Source organism: Cryptomeria japonica, unplaced genomic scaffold, assembly GCF_030272615.1.
Source record: "Cryptomeria japonica unplaced genomic scaffold, Sugi_1.0 HiC_scaffold_80, whole genome shotgun sequence".
Taxonomy (NCBI): Eukaryota; Viridiplantae; Streptophyta; class Pinopsida; order Cupressales; family Cupressaceae; genus Cryptomeria; species Cryptomeria japonica.
Window position 1 is genome coordinate 55,620 of NW_026728902.1, and position 15,177 is coordinate 70,796.

Consider the following 15,177-nt stretch of genomic DNA (forward strand, 5'->3'; position numbering starts at 1 on the left):
CTCGGGCGCACCGGGGTGCGCGCACAACGCCCGGGTTGCACCGTGGCCTGTGTGCTCGGGGCGCCTCGGGTGCGCGCTCGGTGTCGCCCCCGCGCGCGCGGTAGTGCGGGCAGCGCACCCCGGCCCGGCCCGGCCCCGACGAGAACGCAAACGGGCAAAAGGTTTATTCAAATAGCATTGCGACGCCCGGCGAAAAACTAAAAAAGGGTGCAACACCGGGACTTCCCGGGAGGTCACCCATCCCAGTACTACTCCGGCCCAAGCGCGCTTAACTGCGGAGTTCTGATGGGATCCGGTGCACTAACGCTGGTATGATCGCACCCGTTATGAGCTTGTCGCAGTGTGTACTTAGCAAACCGCGACCCACGTGCGAATCCACCCCGGCCACCCACCCCCGTCGAGGTGCACACCCTCCCTCGCGAAGTGCGCCCCGTTCGCCAAGTGTGAGCCCTGCCCGGGTGCGCGCACCTTGCTAGGGCGTCGGGTGTGCACCCGGCCCGGCCTACGTGCGTGCACCTGGACGGGGCGTCGTGTGCGTGCAGTGTCCCGTCTGCAACGCGGTGCCCACACACCACCTCGGGCGCAACGACCTGCGCTCACATGTGGGCCGAGTGCACCTTGGTGCATGTTCGGGGCGCCTCGGGTGCACGCTCGATCTTGCCCCGGTGCACCAAGGCGCTCGGTTTGCCCCGGGTGCGCACTTGGTGCAAGGTGGGCACCCAAAATAGGGATCAAGCACCAAAACACAAGTTTCGGGATGCAAAATGGGACCCAAGGACCACAAATGCGTTCCAAGACCCATGATGGGTCCACGAGAACAAAAATGTGTTCCGAGACTTAATAAACAAATATTGGGTTTTAGGAGAAGAAACATGCTCTGATGCCCAAAACGAGAATCGACCCCGAAAAGGCCACAGGCCAAAAGTGGGATGCGAGACAAAAAAAAATGGGACCCGAGGACCAAAATTGGGTTCCCAGGTCGAAGACAGGGCAACCGGACAAGAAACGACCTCTAAGGCTCGAAATGAGTCCCGACGACTAAAACTTGACAAGAAGCACCCATCAGGCACCCAACTCGACACCCATGGGATGCCGACCCACCCGGGCTTCCACCTAGCACACCTTGGCACCCACCCACCCTCGCACCCAACCTCGCACCCAACTTAGCACCTTTGAACCCACATTGGCACTCACCCTGACCCTGGCACCTTGGAACCCACATTGGCACTCACCTTGACCCTGGCACCCACCTTTGCACTCACCTTGGGACCCACCCTGGCTCCCACCTCGGCACCCACCCAGACACCCACCTTGGTTCCTTGGCACCCACCTTGGATCCTTGGCACCCACCCCGACACCCACCTTGGCACGCAACTTGGCTACTTGCCACCCACCTTGGCTCCTTGACGCCCACCCCGACAACCACCCCGTGACCTACCCTGGCTAGGGTTGGTGCACACCCACCCTGGTGCCCACCTTGGCACCCACCCCATGACCCACCTTGGCACGCACCTTAGTACCCACCCCGTTACCCACCCTAGGACCCACCCCGTGACCCACCTTGGCCAGGGTGGGTGCCTTGGTGCGCACAACTTGCCTGGGCTGCACACCAGGGCGGGCTCAAGATGGCACCCGCGTTCCGTTTTTTTCACTATCTTTCAAAACGGAAATTTTAAAATCTCGTTTTTTTTTTTTTTTTGCCTTTTCTGGAAATTAGTGAAGGCAGCGCATCAAAGGTGCGCAATGCTGGTGCGAACCCGGGAGCGCTCCGATGTGTGCTCCAAGGTGCGGCGTGCACGAAGTCCGAGCCCGGCTTGCCCCGGGTGCGCACCTCGCGTGCACCTTCGCCGGGGTGAGCACCTTGGCTGGGTTGCGCGCCCTGGTGCGCACCAAGGAGCGCTCTGAAGTGTGCTCCAAGGTGCGGCGTGCACGAAGTCGGAGCTCGGTTTGCCCCGGGTGTGCACCTCGGGTGCGCACCTCGCGTGCACCTTCGCTGCGGTGGGCACCTTGGCTGGGTTGCGCGCCTTGGTGGGCACCATGCAGTGCACGAAGTCGGAGCCCGGTTTGCCCCGGGCGCGCACCTCCGCCAGGGTGGGCACCTTGGTGCGCACAACTTGCCTGGGCTGCGCACCAGGAAGGGCTCAAGATGGCACCCGCGTTCCGTTTTTTTCACTATCTTTCAGAACGGAAATTTTAAAATATCGTTTTTTTTTGCCTTTTCTGGAAATTAGTGAAGGCAGCGCATCAAAGGTGCGCAACGCTGGTGCGAACCTGGGAGCGCTCCGATGTGTGCTCCAAGGTGCGGCGTGCACGAAGTCGGAGCCCGGTTTGCCCCGGGTGCGCCCTGGTGGGCACCATGGTGCGCACCAAGGAGCGCTCCGAAGTGTGCTCCAAGGTGCGGCCTGCACGAAGTCGGAGCCCGGTTTGCCCCGGGCGTGCACCGCGGGTGGGCACCTTGGTGCGCATGCCTTGCCTGGGCTGCGCACCAGGGCGGGCTCAAGATGGCACCCGCGTTCCGTTTTTTTCACTATCTTTCAAAACGGAAATTTTAAAATCTCATTTTTTTTTGCCTTTTCTGGAAATTAGTGAAGGCAGCGCATCAAAGGTGCGCACCTCGCTGCCCACCACGGTGCGCAACGCCGGTGGGCACCCGGGAGTGCTTCGAAGTGTGCTCCAAGGTGCTGCGTGCACGTTGTCGGAGCCCGGTTTGCCCCGGGTGCGCACCTCGCGTGCACCTTCGTCGGGGTGGGCACCTTGGCTGGGTTTGCCCCGGCTGCGCTCCGAAGCGGGGTTATTGGAGCGCCGCCTCTTTTTTTGTCGGAGCGTTTGGTGGGGTTTCTCGCATTGGCTCTTCCCAGGCCCGGTTGCCACCCTGGCGCGCACGAAGTCGGAAGTAGGGTTAATTGCCCGGGTGCGCACCTTTGCCAGGGTGGGCACCTTACCTGGGCTGTGCACCCGGGCGGGCTCAAGATGGCACCCGCGTTCCGTTTTTTTCACTATCTTTCAAAACGGAAATTTTAAAATCTCCTCTTTTTTTTGCCTTTTCTGGAAATTAGTGAAGGCAGCGCATCAAAGGTGCGCACCTCGCTGCCCACCTTGGTGTGCTCTGAGGTGCGCACCCGGGAGCGCTACGAAGTGTGCTCCAAGGTGCGGCGTGCACGTTGTCGGAGCCCGGTTTGCCCCGGGTGCGCACCTCGCCTGCACCTTGGCCGGGGTGGGCACCCTGGCTGGGTTTGCCCAGGGTGCGCTCCGAAGCGGGGTTACTGGAGCGCCCCCTCTTTTTTTGTCAGAGCGTTTGGTGGGGTTTCTCGCATTGGCTCTTCCCAGGCCCGGTTGTTGGGTGCGCTCCCACCCTGGCGCGCGCGAAGTTGGAAGTTGGGTTAATTGCCCGGGCGCGCACCTTCGCCAGGGTGGGCACCTTGGTGCGCACACCTTGGCTGGGCTGCGCACCAGGGCGGGCTCAAGATGGCACCAGCATTCCCTTTTTCTCACTATCTTTCAAAACGGAAATTTTAAAATCTCGTTTTCTTTTGCCTTTTATGGAAATTAGTGAAGGCATCGCATCAAAGGTGCGCACCTCGCTGCCCACCTTGGTGTGCTCCGAGGTGCCCACCACGGTGCGCTCCGAGGTGCCCACCACGGTGCGCAACGCCGGTGCGAACCCGGGAGCGCCCCGATGTGTGCTCCAAGGTGCGGCGTGCACGAAGCCGGACCCCGGTTTGCCCCGGGTGCGCACCTCGCGTGCACCTTGGTGCGCACACCTTGGCTGGGTTGCGCGGCCTGGTGGGCACCATGGTGCGCACCAAGGAGCGCTCCGAAGTGTGCTCCAAGGTGCGGCGTGCACGAAGTCCTAGCCCGGTTTGCCCCGGGTGCGCACCTTCGCCGCGGTGGGCACCATGGCGTGCACGAAGTCGGAGCCCGGTTTGCCCCGGGTGCGCACCTCGCGTGCACCTTCGCCGGGGTGGGCACCTCGGCTGGGTTGCGCGCCCTGGTGCGCACCAAGGAGCGCTCCGAAGTGTGCTCCAAGGTGCGGCGTGCACGAAGTCGGAGCCCGGTTTGCCCCGGGTGCGCACCTTCGCCGCGGTGGGCACCCTGGTGCGCACCATGGCGTGCACGAAGTCGGAGCCCGGTTTGCCCCGGGTGCGCACCTCGCGTGCACCTTCGGCGGGGTTGCGCGCCCTGGTGCGCACCAAGGAGCGCTCCGAAGTGTGCTCCAAGGTGCGGCGTGCACGAAGTCGGAGCCCGGTTTGCCCCGGGTGCGCACCTCGCGTGCACCTTCGGCGGGGTTGCGCGCCCTGGTGGGCACCATGGTGCGCACCAAGGAGCGCTCCGAAGTGTGCTCCAAGGTGCGGCGTGCACGAAGTCGGAGCCCGGTTTGCCCCGGGTGCGCACCTCGCGTGCACCTTCGCCGCGGTGGGCACCATGGCGTGCACGAAGTCGGAGCCCGGTTTGCCCCGGGTGCGCACCTCGCGTGCACCTTCGCCGGGGTGGGCACCTCGGCTGGGTTGCGCGCCCTGGTGCGCACCAAGGAGCGCTCCGAAGTGTGCTCCAAGGTGCGGCGTGCACGAAGTCGGAGCCCGGTTTGCCCCGGGTGCGCACCTCGCGTGCACCTTCGCCGCGGTGGGCACCATGGCGTGCACGAAGTCGGAGCCCGGTTTGCCTCGGGTGCGCACCCCGCGTGCACCTTCGCCGGGGTGGGCACCTCGGCTGGGTTGCGCGCCCTGGTGCGCACCAAGGAGCGCTCCGAAGTGTGCTCCAAGGTGCGGCGTGCACGAAGTCGGAGCCCGGTTTGCCCCGGGTGCGCACCTCGCGTGCACCTTCGCCGCGGTGGGCACCTTGGCTGGGTTGGGCACCATTGAGCGCTCCGAAGTGTGCTCCAAGGTGCGCACCATGGCCCTCCAAGGTGCGCAGCATGGCGTGCACGAAGTCGGAGCCCGGTTTGCCCCGGGTGCGCACCTCGCGTGCACCTTCGCCAGGGTGGGCACCTCGGTGCGCACACCTTCTCAATGTTTTCTTGCCTTTTCTGGAAATTGGTGAAGGCAGCGCATCAAAGGTGCGCACCTCGGTGTGCTCCGAGGTGCGAACCCGAGAGCGCTCCGAGGTGCCCACGAAGTCGAAAGTCGGGTTAATTGCATTGTTTTCCCCGGGTGCGCTCCGAGGTGCGCAACATCGGTGCGCACCAAGGAGGGCTCCGAAGTGTGCTCCAAGGTGCGCACGATTCGGAGCTCGGTTTGCCCGGGGTGCGCACACCTTGGCTGGGTTGCGCACCCTTTGTGCGCTCCAAGGTGCGCACGAAGTCGGAGCTCGGTTTGCCCCGGGTGCGCACCTTCGCCAGGGTGCGCACCTTGATGCGCACGCCTTGGCTGGGCTGCGCACCTTGGTGGGCGCCATGGTGCGCACCTTTCGTGCGCTCCAAGGTGCGCACGAAGTCGGAGCTCGGTTTGCCCCGGGTGCGCACCTTGGTGGGCGCCATGGTGCACTCCGAGGTGCCCAAGATTGGTGCGCAACAAGGAGCGCTCCGAAGTGCGCTCCAAGGTGCGCAGGTGCGCGCGAAGTCGAAAGTTGGGTTAATTGTCCGGTTTGCCTCGGGTGCGCACCTTGCGTGCACCTTCGCCAGGGTGGGCGCCTTGGTGCGCACACCTTGGCTGGGCTGCGCACCCGGGCGCGCACACCTTGGCACCCGCGTTTCCTTCATTTTAAATTTTTTTTTTTTACAATCTCTCAAGTGGGAAATTCTATAATCTCAACTTTTTTTGCCTTTTCAGGAAACTTTTGAATGGAGCGCATCATTGGTGCGCTCCGAAGTGTGCTCCAAGGTGCGCACCTCTGGTGTGCTCCAAAGCTCTCTCCAGCTGCGTGCACCTGCCCCGGCCGCGCACCCGGCCCCGCCCAGCTTCGCTCACCTGTCCCGGGCATCTGGTGCGGAACCTTAGAGTAAGAAACATCACCGTGCACCTTGGCCAACGTGCGCGACTCGACCGAGCGCGCACTGGCCGAGGTGCACACCGATTTCACCTGGGTGCGCGCGCAGCACCTCGGGCGCACCGGGGTGCGCGCACAACGCCCGGGTTGCACCGTGGCCTGTGTGCTCGGGGCGCCTCGGGTGCGCGCTCGGTGTCGCCCCCGCGCGCGCGGTAGTGCGGGCAGCGCACCCCGGCCCGGCCCGGCCCCGACGAGAACGCAAACGGGCAAAAGGTTTATTCAAATAGCATTGCGACGCCCGGCGAAAAACTAAAAAAGGGTGCAACACCGGGACTTCCCGGGAGGTCACCCATCCCAGTACTACTCCGGCCCAAGCGCGCTTAACTGCGGAGTTCTGATGGGATCCGGTGCACTAACGCTGGTATGATCGCACCCGTTATGAGCTTGTCGCAGTGTGTACTTAGCAAACCGCGACCCACGTGCGAATCCACCCCGGCCACCCACCCCCGTCGAGGTGCACACCCTCCCTCGCGAAGTGCGCCCCGTTCGCCAAGTGTGAGCCCTGCCCGGGTGCGCGCACCTTGCTAGGGCGTCGGGTGTGCACCCGGCCCGGCCTACGTGCGTGCACCTGGACGGGGCGTCGTGTGCGTGCAGTGTCCCGTCTGCAACGCGGTGCCCACACACCACCTCGGGCGCAACGACCTGCGCTCACATGTGGGCCGAGTGCACCTTGGTGCATGTTCGGGGCGCCTCGGGTGCACGCTCGATCTTGCCCCGGTGCACCAAGGCGCTCGGTTTGCCCCGGGTGCGCACTTGGTGCAAGGTGGGCACCCAAAATAGGGATCAAGCACCAAAACACAAGTTTCGGGATGCAAAATGGGACCCAAGGACCACAAATGCGTTCCAAGACCCATGATGGGTCCACGAGAACAAAAATGTGTTCCGAGACTTAATAAACAAATATTGGGTTTTAGGAGAAGAAACATGCTCTGATGCCCAAAACGAGAATCGACCCCGAAAAGGCCACAGGCCAAAAGTGGGATGCGAGACAAAAAAAAATGGGACCCGAGGACCAAAATTGGGTTCCCAGGTCGAAGACAGGGCAACCGGACAAGAAACGACCTCTAAGGCTCGAAATGAGTCCCGACGACTAAAACTTGACAAGAAGCACCCATCAGGCACCCAACTCGACACCCATGGGATGCCGACCCACCCGGGCTTCCACCTAGCACACCTTGGCACCCACCCACCCTCGCACCCAACCTCGCACCCAACTTAGCACCTTTGAACCCACATTGGCACTCACCCTGACCCTGGCACCTTGGAACCCACATTGGCACTCACCTTGACCCTGGCACCCACCTTTGCACTCACCTTGGGACCCACCCTGGCTCCCACCTCGGCACCCACCCAGACACCCACCTTGGTTCCTTGGCACCCACCTTGGATCCTTGGCACCCACCCCGACACCCACCTTGGCACGCAACTTGGCTACTTGCCACCCACCTTGGCTCCTTGACGCCCACCCCGACAACCACCCCGTGACCTACCCTGGCTAGGGTTGGTGCACACCCACCCTGGTGCCCACCTTGGCACCCACCCCATGACCCACCTTGGCACGCACCTTAGTACCCACCCCGTTACCCACCCTAGGACCCACCCCGTGACCCACCTTGGCCAGGGTGGGTGCACCCACCCTGGTGCCCACCTTGGCACCCACCCATCCTAGCACCCAGCCTGTGACCGGGCTTGGAACCCAACCTTGCACCCGTCTTGGCCAGTGTGGGTGCGCACCCATCCTGGCACCCACGTTGTGACACACCCTTTAACCCACGCACCCTAGCAGCCACGTTGGCACCCACCTTGGAACACAACCTAGCAACTTGGCACCCACCCCGTGACCCACCTTGGCATCCACCATAGCAGTCGCCCACTTGGCACCCACCTTGGAACCCAAGTTGGCACCCACCTCGGCACCCACCTTGACACTTGTGGACCCACCTTGCCACTCACCCTAGCATCGACCCATCCTAGCACCCACCCTGGCACCTTTGCACCCTAGCACTCACCCATCCTAGCACCTAACCTGTGACCCACCTTGACACTCACCCTCGCACCCACCTTGGAACCCAACCTAGCACCCACCCACCCTGACACCAACCCTAGCACCTACCCACCCTTGCACCCACCCTGTGACCCATCTTGGCACCCACCCATCCTACCACTCAACCTATCACCCACCTTCTCACCCACCTTGGCATCCACCTTAGCACCCACCCACACTGGCACCTTGGCACCCACCTCGGGCAAGGTGGGTGCACACCCACCCTGACACCCAATTTAGAACCAACCGAGCATGTTACCCACCTTGGCACCCACATTGCAGCCCACCCTAGTACCCACCCTATGACCCACATTGGCATCCACACCCTAGCACCCAGGCACCTCGACACCCGCCTTGACACGCACCCTAGCACTAAACCTGTGACCCACCTTGGAACTCACCCTAGAACCCACCCACCCTGTGAACCACCTTGGCATCCACCTTAGCACCCACCCACCTTGGCACCCACTCTAGCACTCACCCATCCTAACACCCAACTTGTTACCCACCTTGGCACCCGCCCTCGCGTCCACCTTGAAACCCACCCTAGCACCCACCCACGCAGGAGCCCACCTTGGCACCCAACCTAACACCCACGCATCCTGGCACCCAACTTGTGACCCACCTTGGAACCCACCCTAGTACCCACCTTTGAACCCACTATATCACCAACCCACCTTGGCACCCACCCTATGACCCTCTTTGGAATCCACCCTAGCACGCACCCACCCTGGCACCCACCATGGAGCGCACCCTAGCACCCACCCACCTCGGCACGCACCTCAACACCCACCTTGGTGTGCGCACTGCGCCAACCTCTCAAAGACCCTATGTGGTGCGCTCCAAAGTGTACACCTTTGGTGCGCTCCAAGGTGCGCACCTTTGGTGCACACCGAGGTGCACACCAAAGTGTGCACCGAGGTGAGCACCAAAGTGCACTCCAAGGTGCACACCAAGGCGTGCACCTTTGGTGCGGTCAATGCAAACGAATTCGGAAGTTGGGGTCGATGTCCTAATCGCTGCTGCAGACTACACGTATGAGAATCGGACAAATAGCTTTATATAGGGGAGGTGTTGCGTTTGATGGGTCGACTCCCCTGGTTGTGTGCACTGCACCAACTTCAAAGACCCTGTCTTGTTTAAGAAGTCAAAAGTTGGGGTGGATGTCCTAATCATTGCTGCAGTCTACGCATGTATGAGAATCAGACAAATAGCTTATATAGGGGAGGTGTTGCATTCGGTGGGTTGACTCCCCTGGTTGTGCGCACTGCGCCAACCTCAAAGACCCCGCATAGCAGAAGAAGTCGGAAGTCGGATTTTGGTGAGCACCAAGGCGTGCACCTTTGGTGCGGTCAACGCAGACGAATTCAGAAGTTGGGGTGGATGTCCTAATCGTTGTTGCAGGCTACACATGTATGAGAATCAGACAAATAGCTTATATAGGGGAGGTGTTGGGTTTGATGGGTCAACTCCCTTGGTTGTGCGCATTACGCCAACCTCAAAGACCTTGTTTTCGTTAAGAAGTCAAAAGTTGGGGTCAATGTCCTAATGGCTCCTGTAGGCTACACATGTATGAGAATCGGACAAATAGCTTATATAGGGGAGGTGTTGGGTTTGATGGGTCGACTCCCCTGGTTGTGCGCATTACGTCAACCTCAAAGACCTTGTTTTCGTTAAGAAGTCAAAAGTTGGGGTCGATGTCCTAATTGCTCCTGTAGACTACACATGTATGAGAATCAGACAAATAGCTTATATAGGGGAGGTGTTGGGTTTGATGGGTTGACTCCCCTAGTTGTTCGCATTACACCAACCTCAAAGACCTTGTTTTCGTTTAGAAGCCGAAAGTTGGGGTCGATGTCCTAATTGCTCCTGCAGGCTACGCATGTATGAGAATCAGACAAATAGCTTATATAGGGGAGGTGTTGGGTTTGATGGGTCGACTCCCCTGGTTGTGCGCATTGCGCCAACCTCAAAGACCCTGCATTGCGGATGAAGTCGAAAGTCAGAGTTTGGTGTGCTACAAGGTGTGGTCGAAGGTGCTCACCTAGGTGTGCACCTTTGGAGCGCAGGAAAAGTGCCCTCCAAAAGTGCGCACCTTTGGAGTGCACAAAAGTGCCCTCCAAAAGTGCGCACCTTTGGAGCGCACAAAAGTGCCCTCCAAAAAGTGCCCTCCAAAAGTGCGCACCTTTGGAGCGCACAAAAGTGCCCTCCAAAAAGTGCCCTCCAAAAGTGCGCACCTTTGGAGTGCAGAAAAGTGCCCTCCAAAAAGTGCCCTCCAAAAGTGTGCACCTTTGGAGTGCACAAAAGTGCCCTCCAAAAGTGCGCACCTTTGGAGCGCAGAAAAGTGCCCTCCAAAAAGTGCCCTCCAAAAGTGCGCACCTTTGGAGCGCAGAAAAGTGCCCTCCAAAAAGTGCCCTCCAAAAGTGCGCACCTTTGGAGCGCAGAAAAGTGCCCTCCAAAAAGTGCCCTCCAAAAGTGCGCACCTTTGGAGCGCAGAAAAGTGCCCTCCAAAAAGTGCCCTCCAAAAGTGCGCACCTTTGGAGCGCACAAAAGTGCCCTCCAAAAAGTGCCCTCCAAAAGTGCGCACCTTTGGAGCGCACAAAAGTGCCCTCCAAAAGTGCGCACCTTTGGAGCGCACAAAAGTGCCCTCCAAAAGTGCGCACTTTTGGTGCGCACCAAGGCGCTGGTTCGGTCGTTGCAGGCGAGTTCGGAAGTTGGGGTCGATGTCCTGAGCGGAGGTGCAAACTACACAGGTGTCGGAATCGGACAAATAGCTTATATAGGGGAGGTGTATGCTTCGATGGGTCGACTCCCCAGGTTGAGCGCACCGCGCCAACCTCAAAGACCCTACGGTATGGATGAAGTCGGAAGTTGGGTCCGATGACCGATTCGATTAGTAGGTATGCTCATGAGGTCGGAATTTGGGTCCGATGACCTGCCATGTGCAGGAAGGCGAATGTTGGCACTGTGCGTTGCAAGGTGCACACCAAGGTGCTGGTGCGGTCTTTTTAGTCGAGTTCGGAAGTTGGGGTCGATGTCCTGATCGGAGGTGCAAGCTACACAGGTGTGGGAATCGGACAAATAGCTTATATAGGGGAGGTGTATGCTTCGTTGGGTCGACTCCCCGGGTTGAGCGCACCGCGCCAACCTCAAAGACCCTACGGTATGGATGAAGTCGGAAGTTGGGTCCGATGACCGATTCGATATGTAGGCATACTCGCGAGGTCGGAATTTGGGTCCGATGACCTGCCATGTGCAGGAAGGCGAATGTTGGCACTGTGCGTTGCAAGGTGCGCACCAAGGCGCTGGTTCGGTCGTTGCAGGCGAGTTCGGAAGTTGGGGTCGATGTCCTGATCGGAGGTGCAAACTACACAGGTGTGGGAATCGGACAAATAGCTTATATAGGGGAGGTGTATGCTTCGTTGGGTCGACTCCCCGGGTTGAGCGCACCGCGCCAACCTCAAAGACCCTACGGTATGGATGAAGTCGGAAGTTGTGTCCGATGACCGATTCGATATGTAGGCATACTCGCGAGGTCGGAATTTGGGTCCGATGACCTGCCATGTGCAGGAAGGCGAATGTTGGGACTGTGCGTCGCAAGGTGCGCACCAAGGCGCTGGTGCCGTCGTTGCAGTCGAGTTCGGAAGTTGGGGTCGATGTCCTGGTCAGAGGTGCAAACTACACAGGTGTGGGAATCGGACAAATAGCTTATATAGGGGAGGTGTATGCTTCGATGGGTCGACTCCCCGGGTTGAGCGCACCGCGCCAACCTCAAAGACCCTACAGTATGGATGAAGTCGGAAGTTGGGTCCGATGACCGATTCGATACGTAGGCATATTGGCGAGGTCTGAATTTGTGTCCGATGACCTGCCATGCGCAGGAAGGCGGAATTTGGGTCCGATGACCGAGTTGATGGCGTGCCATGCGCAGAAAGGCGGAATTTGGGTCCGATGACCGAGTTGATGTTGATGGCCCGCCATGCACAGGAAGGCGGAATTTGGGTCCGATGACCGATTTGAAGGCGTGCCATGCGCAGAAAGGCGGAGTTTGGGTCCGATGACCGAGTTGATATTGATGGCCCGCCATGCGCAGGAAGGCGGAATTTGGGTCCGATGACCTGACATACGCATGGAGTCCGACTCGGGGGCCGATGTTCGATTCGATGACTTGCATTGTGGGTAAAGTCGGAAGTTGTGGTCTTTGACCCGATTCGATGACCAGACTTCGGCTGCTTGAGAATCGGACAAATAACTTATATAGGGGAGGTAGTGTTCTCGAGCATCCTCCCCCCGTGCCCGTTTATGTCGATTGATGCTGGTGCTCGACTGGTTGGAGCGCTCGGATGCAAAAATCTTGCACCAGGATTTATCGATTGTGATGGACACGGCAAGTCTCCTGATTGCTATGCAGGAGCTCATCGTGAATCTCTATGCGGCCTTGGTATGGACTCGACCTGCGGAATGGTTCGGCAATGGTAGTCGCTCCAACACGTCCTTGCAATGGCCACAGAGGTGATTCGACTAGAGCTCCAGTCTAGCTTTTGGGTTGCTTGGCGGACTGGTATAGCCGCGATCGAGTTCCGGCCATGAACGTTTTAGATAGCTCTTGGGCTTTCTGGGACGGAAGTCGGAAGTTTGGGCTGTTGTCCGATTTGATGACCATTCTTCGGATGTGTGAGAATCGGACAAATAACTTATATAGGGGACTGTGTTGTCTCACGCAGCCCCCTCCGTGCCCCTCTATCTCGACCGATGTTGGTGCTTGAAAGGGTTGGGATCGCTCGGATTTATAAACGTGCACCACCATTTGTCGAGTGTGAGGGACGCGGCAGGTCTCCTAAATGCTATACGGGCGCTCTCTGAGAATCTCTATCCGGCCTCGACACAGACTAGTCTTGCTGAATGGTTTGGCACTGGTAGTCGATCCAACACGTCGTTGTTGTGGCCGCCTAGGCGATTCGATTCGAGCCCCCGTCTAGCTTTTGGGTTGCTTGGCGGATTTTGCCCTATCCGCAAGTGAGCTCGGTCCCTAAACGTTCGAGAAACCCGATTGCTATGCGCCGACTCTCTTTCTTGCGAGCCTCCATCTAGCTTTTGGGTCTCTACGGAACGGAAGTCGGAATCTGGGACCGTTGTTTGATTCGACGAGGCAGACTACGGTTGTGCGAGAATCGGACAAATAACTTATATAGGGGAGGTGTTGACTGGAGCATTCTCCCCCGTGCCCCTCTAACTCGACCAATGCTGGCGCTCGAACGGTGGTAGCGCTCGGATTTTCGTTGAGCGCCAGCATTGGTCGATTTAGAGGGGCATGCGAGATTCCCGAATGCTATGCGAGGGCTCTAACGGAAATGTCTATTGGTTTCGGTATGGATGCAATTGCGAGTGGTTCGGCAAAGGTAGTCGTTCCGATGCGTCCATGTCGTGGCCAAATCGATAATTCGATTTGAGCCCTCGTATAGCATTTGGGTCTCTCGATGTGATTCCGCATTCCAGTCCCTTTGGGCACTGCTTGAGCCGCATCCCAGGGGGTTCCCTTCCCAATAATCTGCCTCGCAACCCGATTGCTATGCGGTGAGGCTCCTCGGCCGCCTCGGAACTATCTGTGTATCAGACGCATCGCGGGATAAGGGGTTGGCAACGGTAGTCGCCCCAAGCGCGTCCGATGCTTGGACCATTCCGAGGCGGCCCTGAAGCCTCTTCCGTCTAGCCGTTGGGTCCTTCTCGCCGCATCCCTTGCCTCGCACCCCGATTGCTATGCGGTGAGGCTCCTCGGCCGCCTTGGAACTATCTGTGTATCAGACGCATCGCGGGATAAGGGGTTGTCACTGGTAGTCGCCCCAAGCGCGTCCGATGCTTGGACCATTCCGAGGCGGCCCTGAAGCCTCTTCCGTCTAGCCGTTGGGTCCTTCTCGCCGCATCCCTCGACTCGCACCCCGATTGCTATGCGGTGAGGCTCCTCGGCCGCCTTGGAACTATCTGTGTATCGGACGCGTCGCGGGATAAGGGGTTGTCACTGGTAGTCGCCCCAAGCGCGTCCGATGCTTGGACCATTCCGAGGCGGCCCTGAAGCCTCTTCCGTCTAGCCGTTGGGTCCTTCTCGCCGCATCCCTCGCCTCGCACCCCGATTGCTATGCGGTGAGGCTCCTCGGCCGCCTTGGAACTATCTGTGTATCGGACGCGTCGCGGGATAAGGGGTTGTCACTGGTAGTCGCCCCAAGCGCGTGCGATGCATGGACCATTCCCAGGCGGCCCTGAAGCCTCTTCCGTCTAGCCGTTGGGTCCTTCTCGCCGCATCCCTCGCCTCGCACCCCGATTGCTATGCGGTGAGGCTCCTCGGCCGCCTTGGAACTATCTGTGTATCGGACGCGTCGCGGGATAAGGGGTTGTCACTGGTAGTCGCCCCAAGCGCGTCCGATGCTTGGACCATTCCGAGGCGGCCCTGAAGCCTCTTCCGTCTAGCCGTTGGGTCCTTCTCGCCGCATCCCTCGCCTCGCACCCCGATTGCTATGCGGTGAGGCTCCTCGGCCGCCTTGGAACTATCTGTGTATCGGACGCGTCGCGGGATAAGGGGTTGTCACTGGTAGTCGCCCCAAGCGCGTCCGATGCTTGGACCATTCCGAGGCGGCCCTGAAGCCTCTTCCGTCTAGCCGTTGGGTCCTTCTCGCCGCATCCCTCGCCTCGCACCCCGATTGCTATGCGGTGAGGCTCCTCGGCCGCCTTGGAACTATCTGTGTATCGGACGCGTCGCGGGATAAGGGGTTGTCACTGGTAGTCGCCCCAAGCGCGTCCGATGCTTGGACCATTCCGAGGCGGCCCTGAAGCCTCTTCCGTCTAGCCGTTGGGTCCTTCTCGCCGCATCCCTCGCCTCGCACCACGATTGCTATGCGGTGAGGCTCCTCGGCCGCCTTGGAACTATCTGTGTATCGGACGCATCGCGGGATAAGGGGTTGTCACTGGTAGTCGCCCCAAGCGCGTCCGATGCTTGGACCATTCCGAGGCGGCCCTGAAGCCTCTTCCGTCTAGCCGTTGGGTCCTTCTCGCCGCATCCCTCGCCTCGCACCCCGATTGCTATGCGGTGAGGCTCCTCGGCCGCCTTGGAACTATCTGTGTATCGGACGCGTCGCGGGATAAGGGGTTGTCACTGGTAG

At 59.9% G+C, this 15,177-nt stretch overlaps 2 non-coding genes across 2 annotated transcripts; both read right to left on the bottom strand.

Moving 5' to 3' along the window:
• Nucleotides 1-204: 204 nt before the first annotated feature.
• LOC131864195 (5S ribosomal RNA) lies at nt 205-323 on the bottom strand. The gene has a single exon (XR_009363034.1). It is a non-coding gene; the product is annotated as a 5S ribosomal RNA (ribosomal RNA).
• A 5,915-nt stretch (nt 324-6,238) lies between these two features.
• Nucleotides 6,239-6,357, bottom strand: LOC131864206 (5S ribosomal RNA). The gene has a single exon (XR_009363045.1). It is a non-coding gene; the product is annotated as a 5S ribosomal RNA (ribosomal RNA).
• Nucleotides 6,358-15,177: the final 8,820 nt, after the last annotated feature.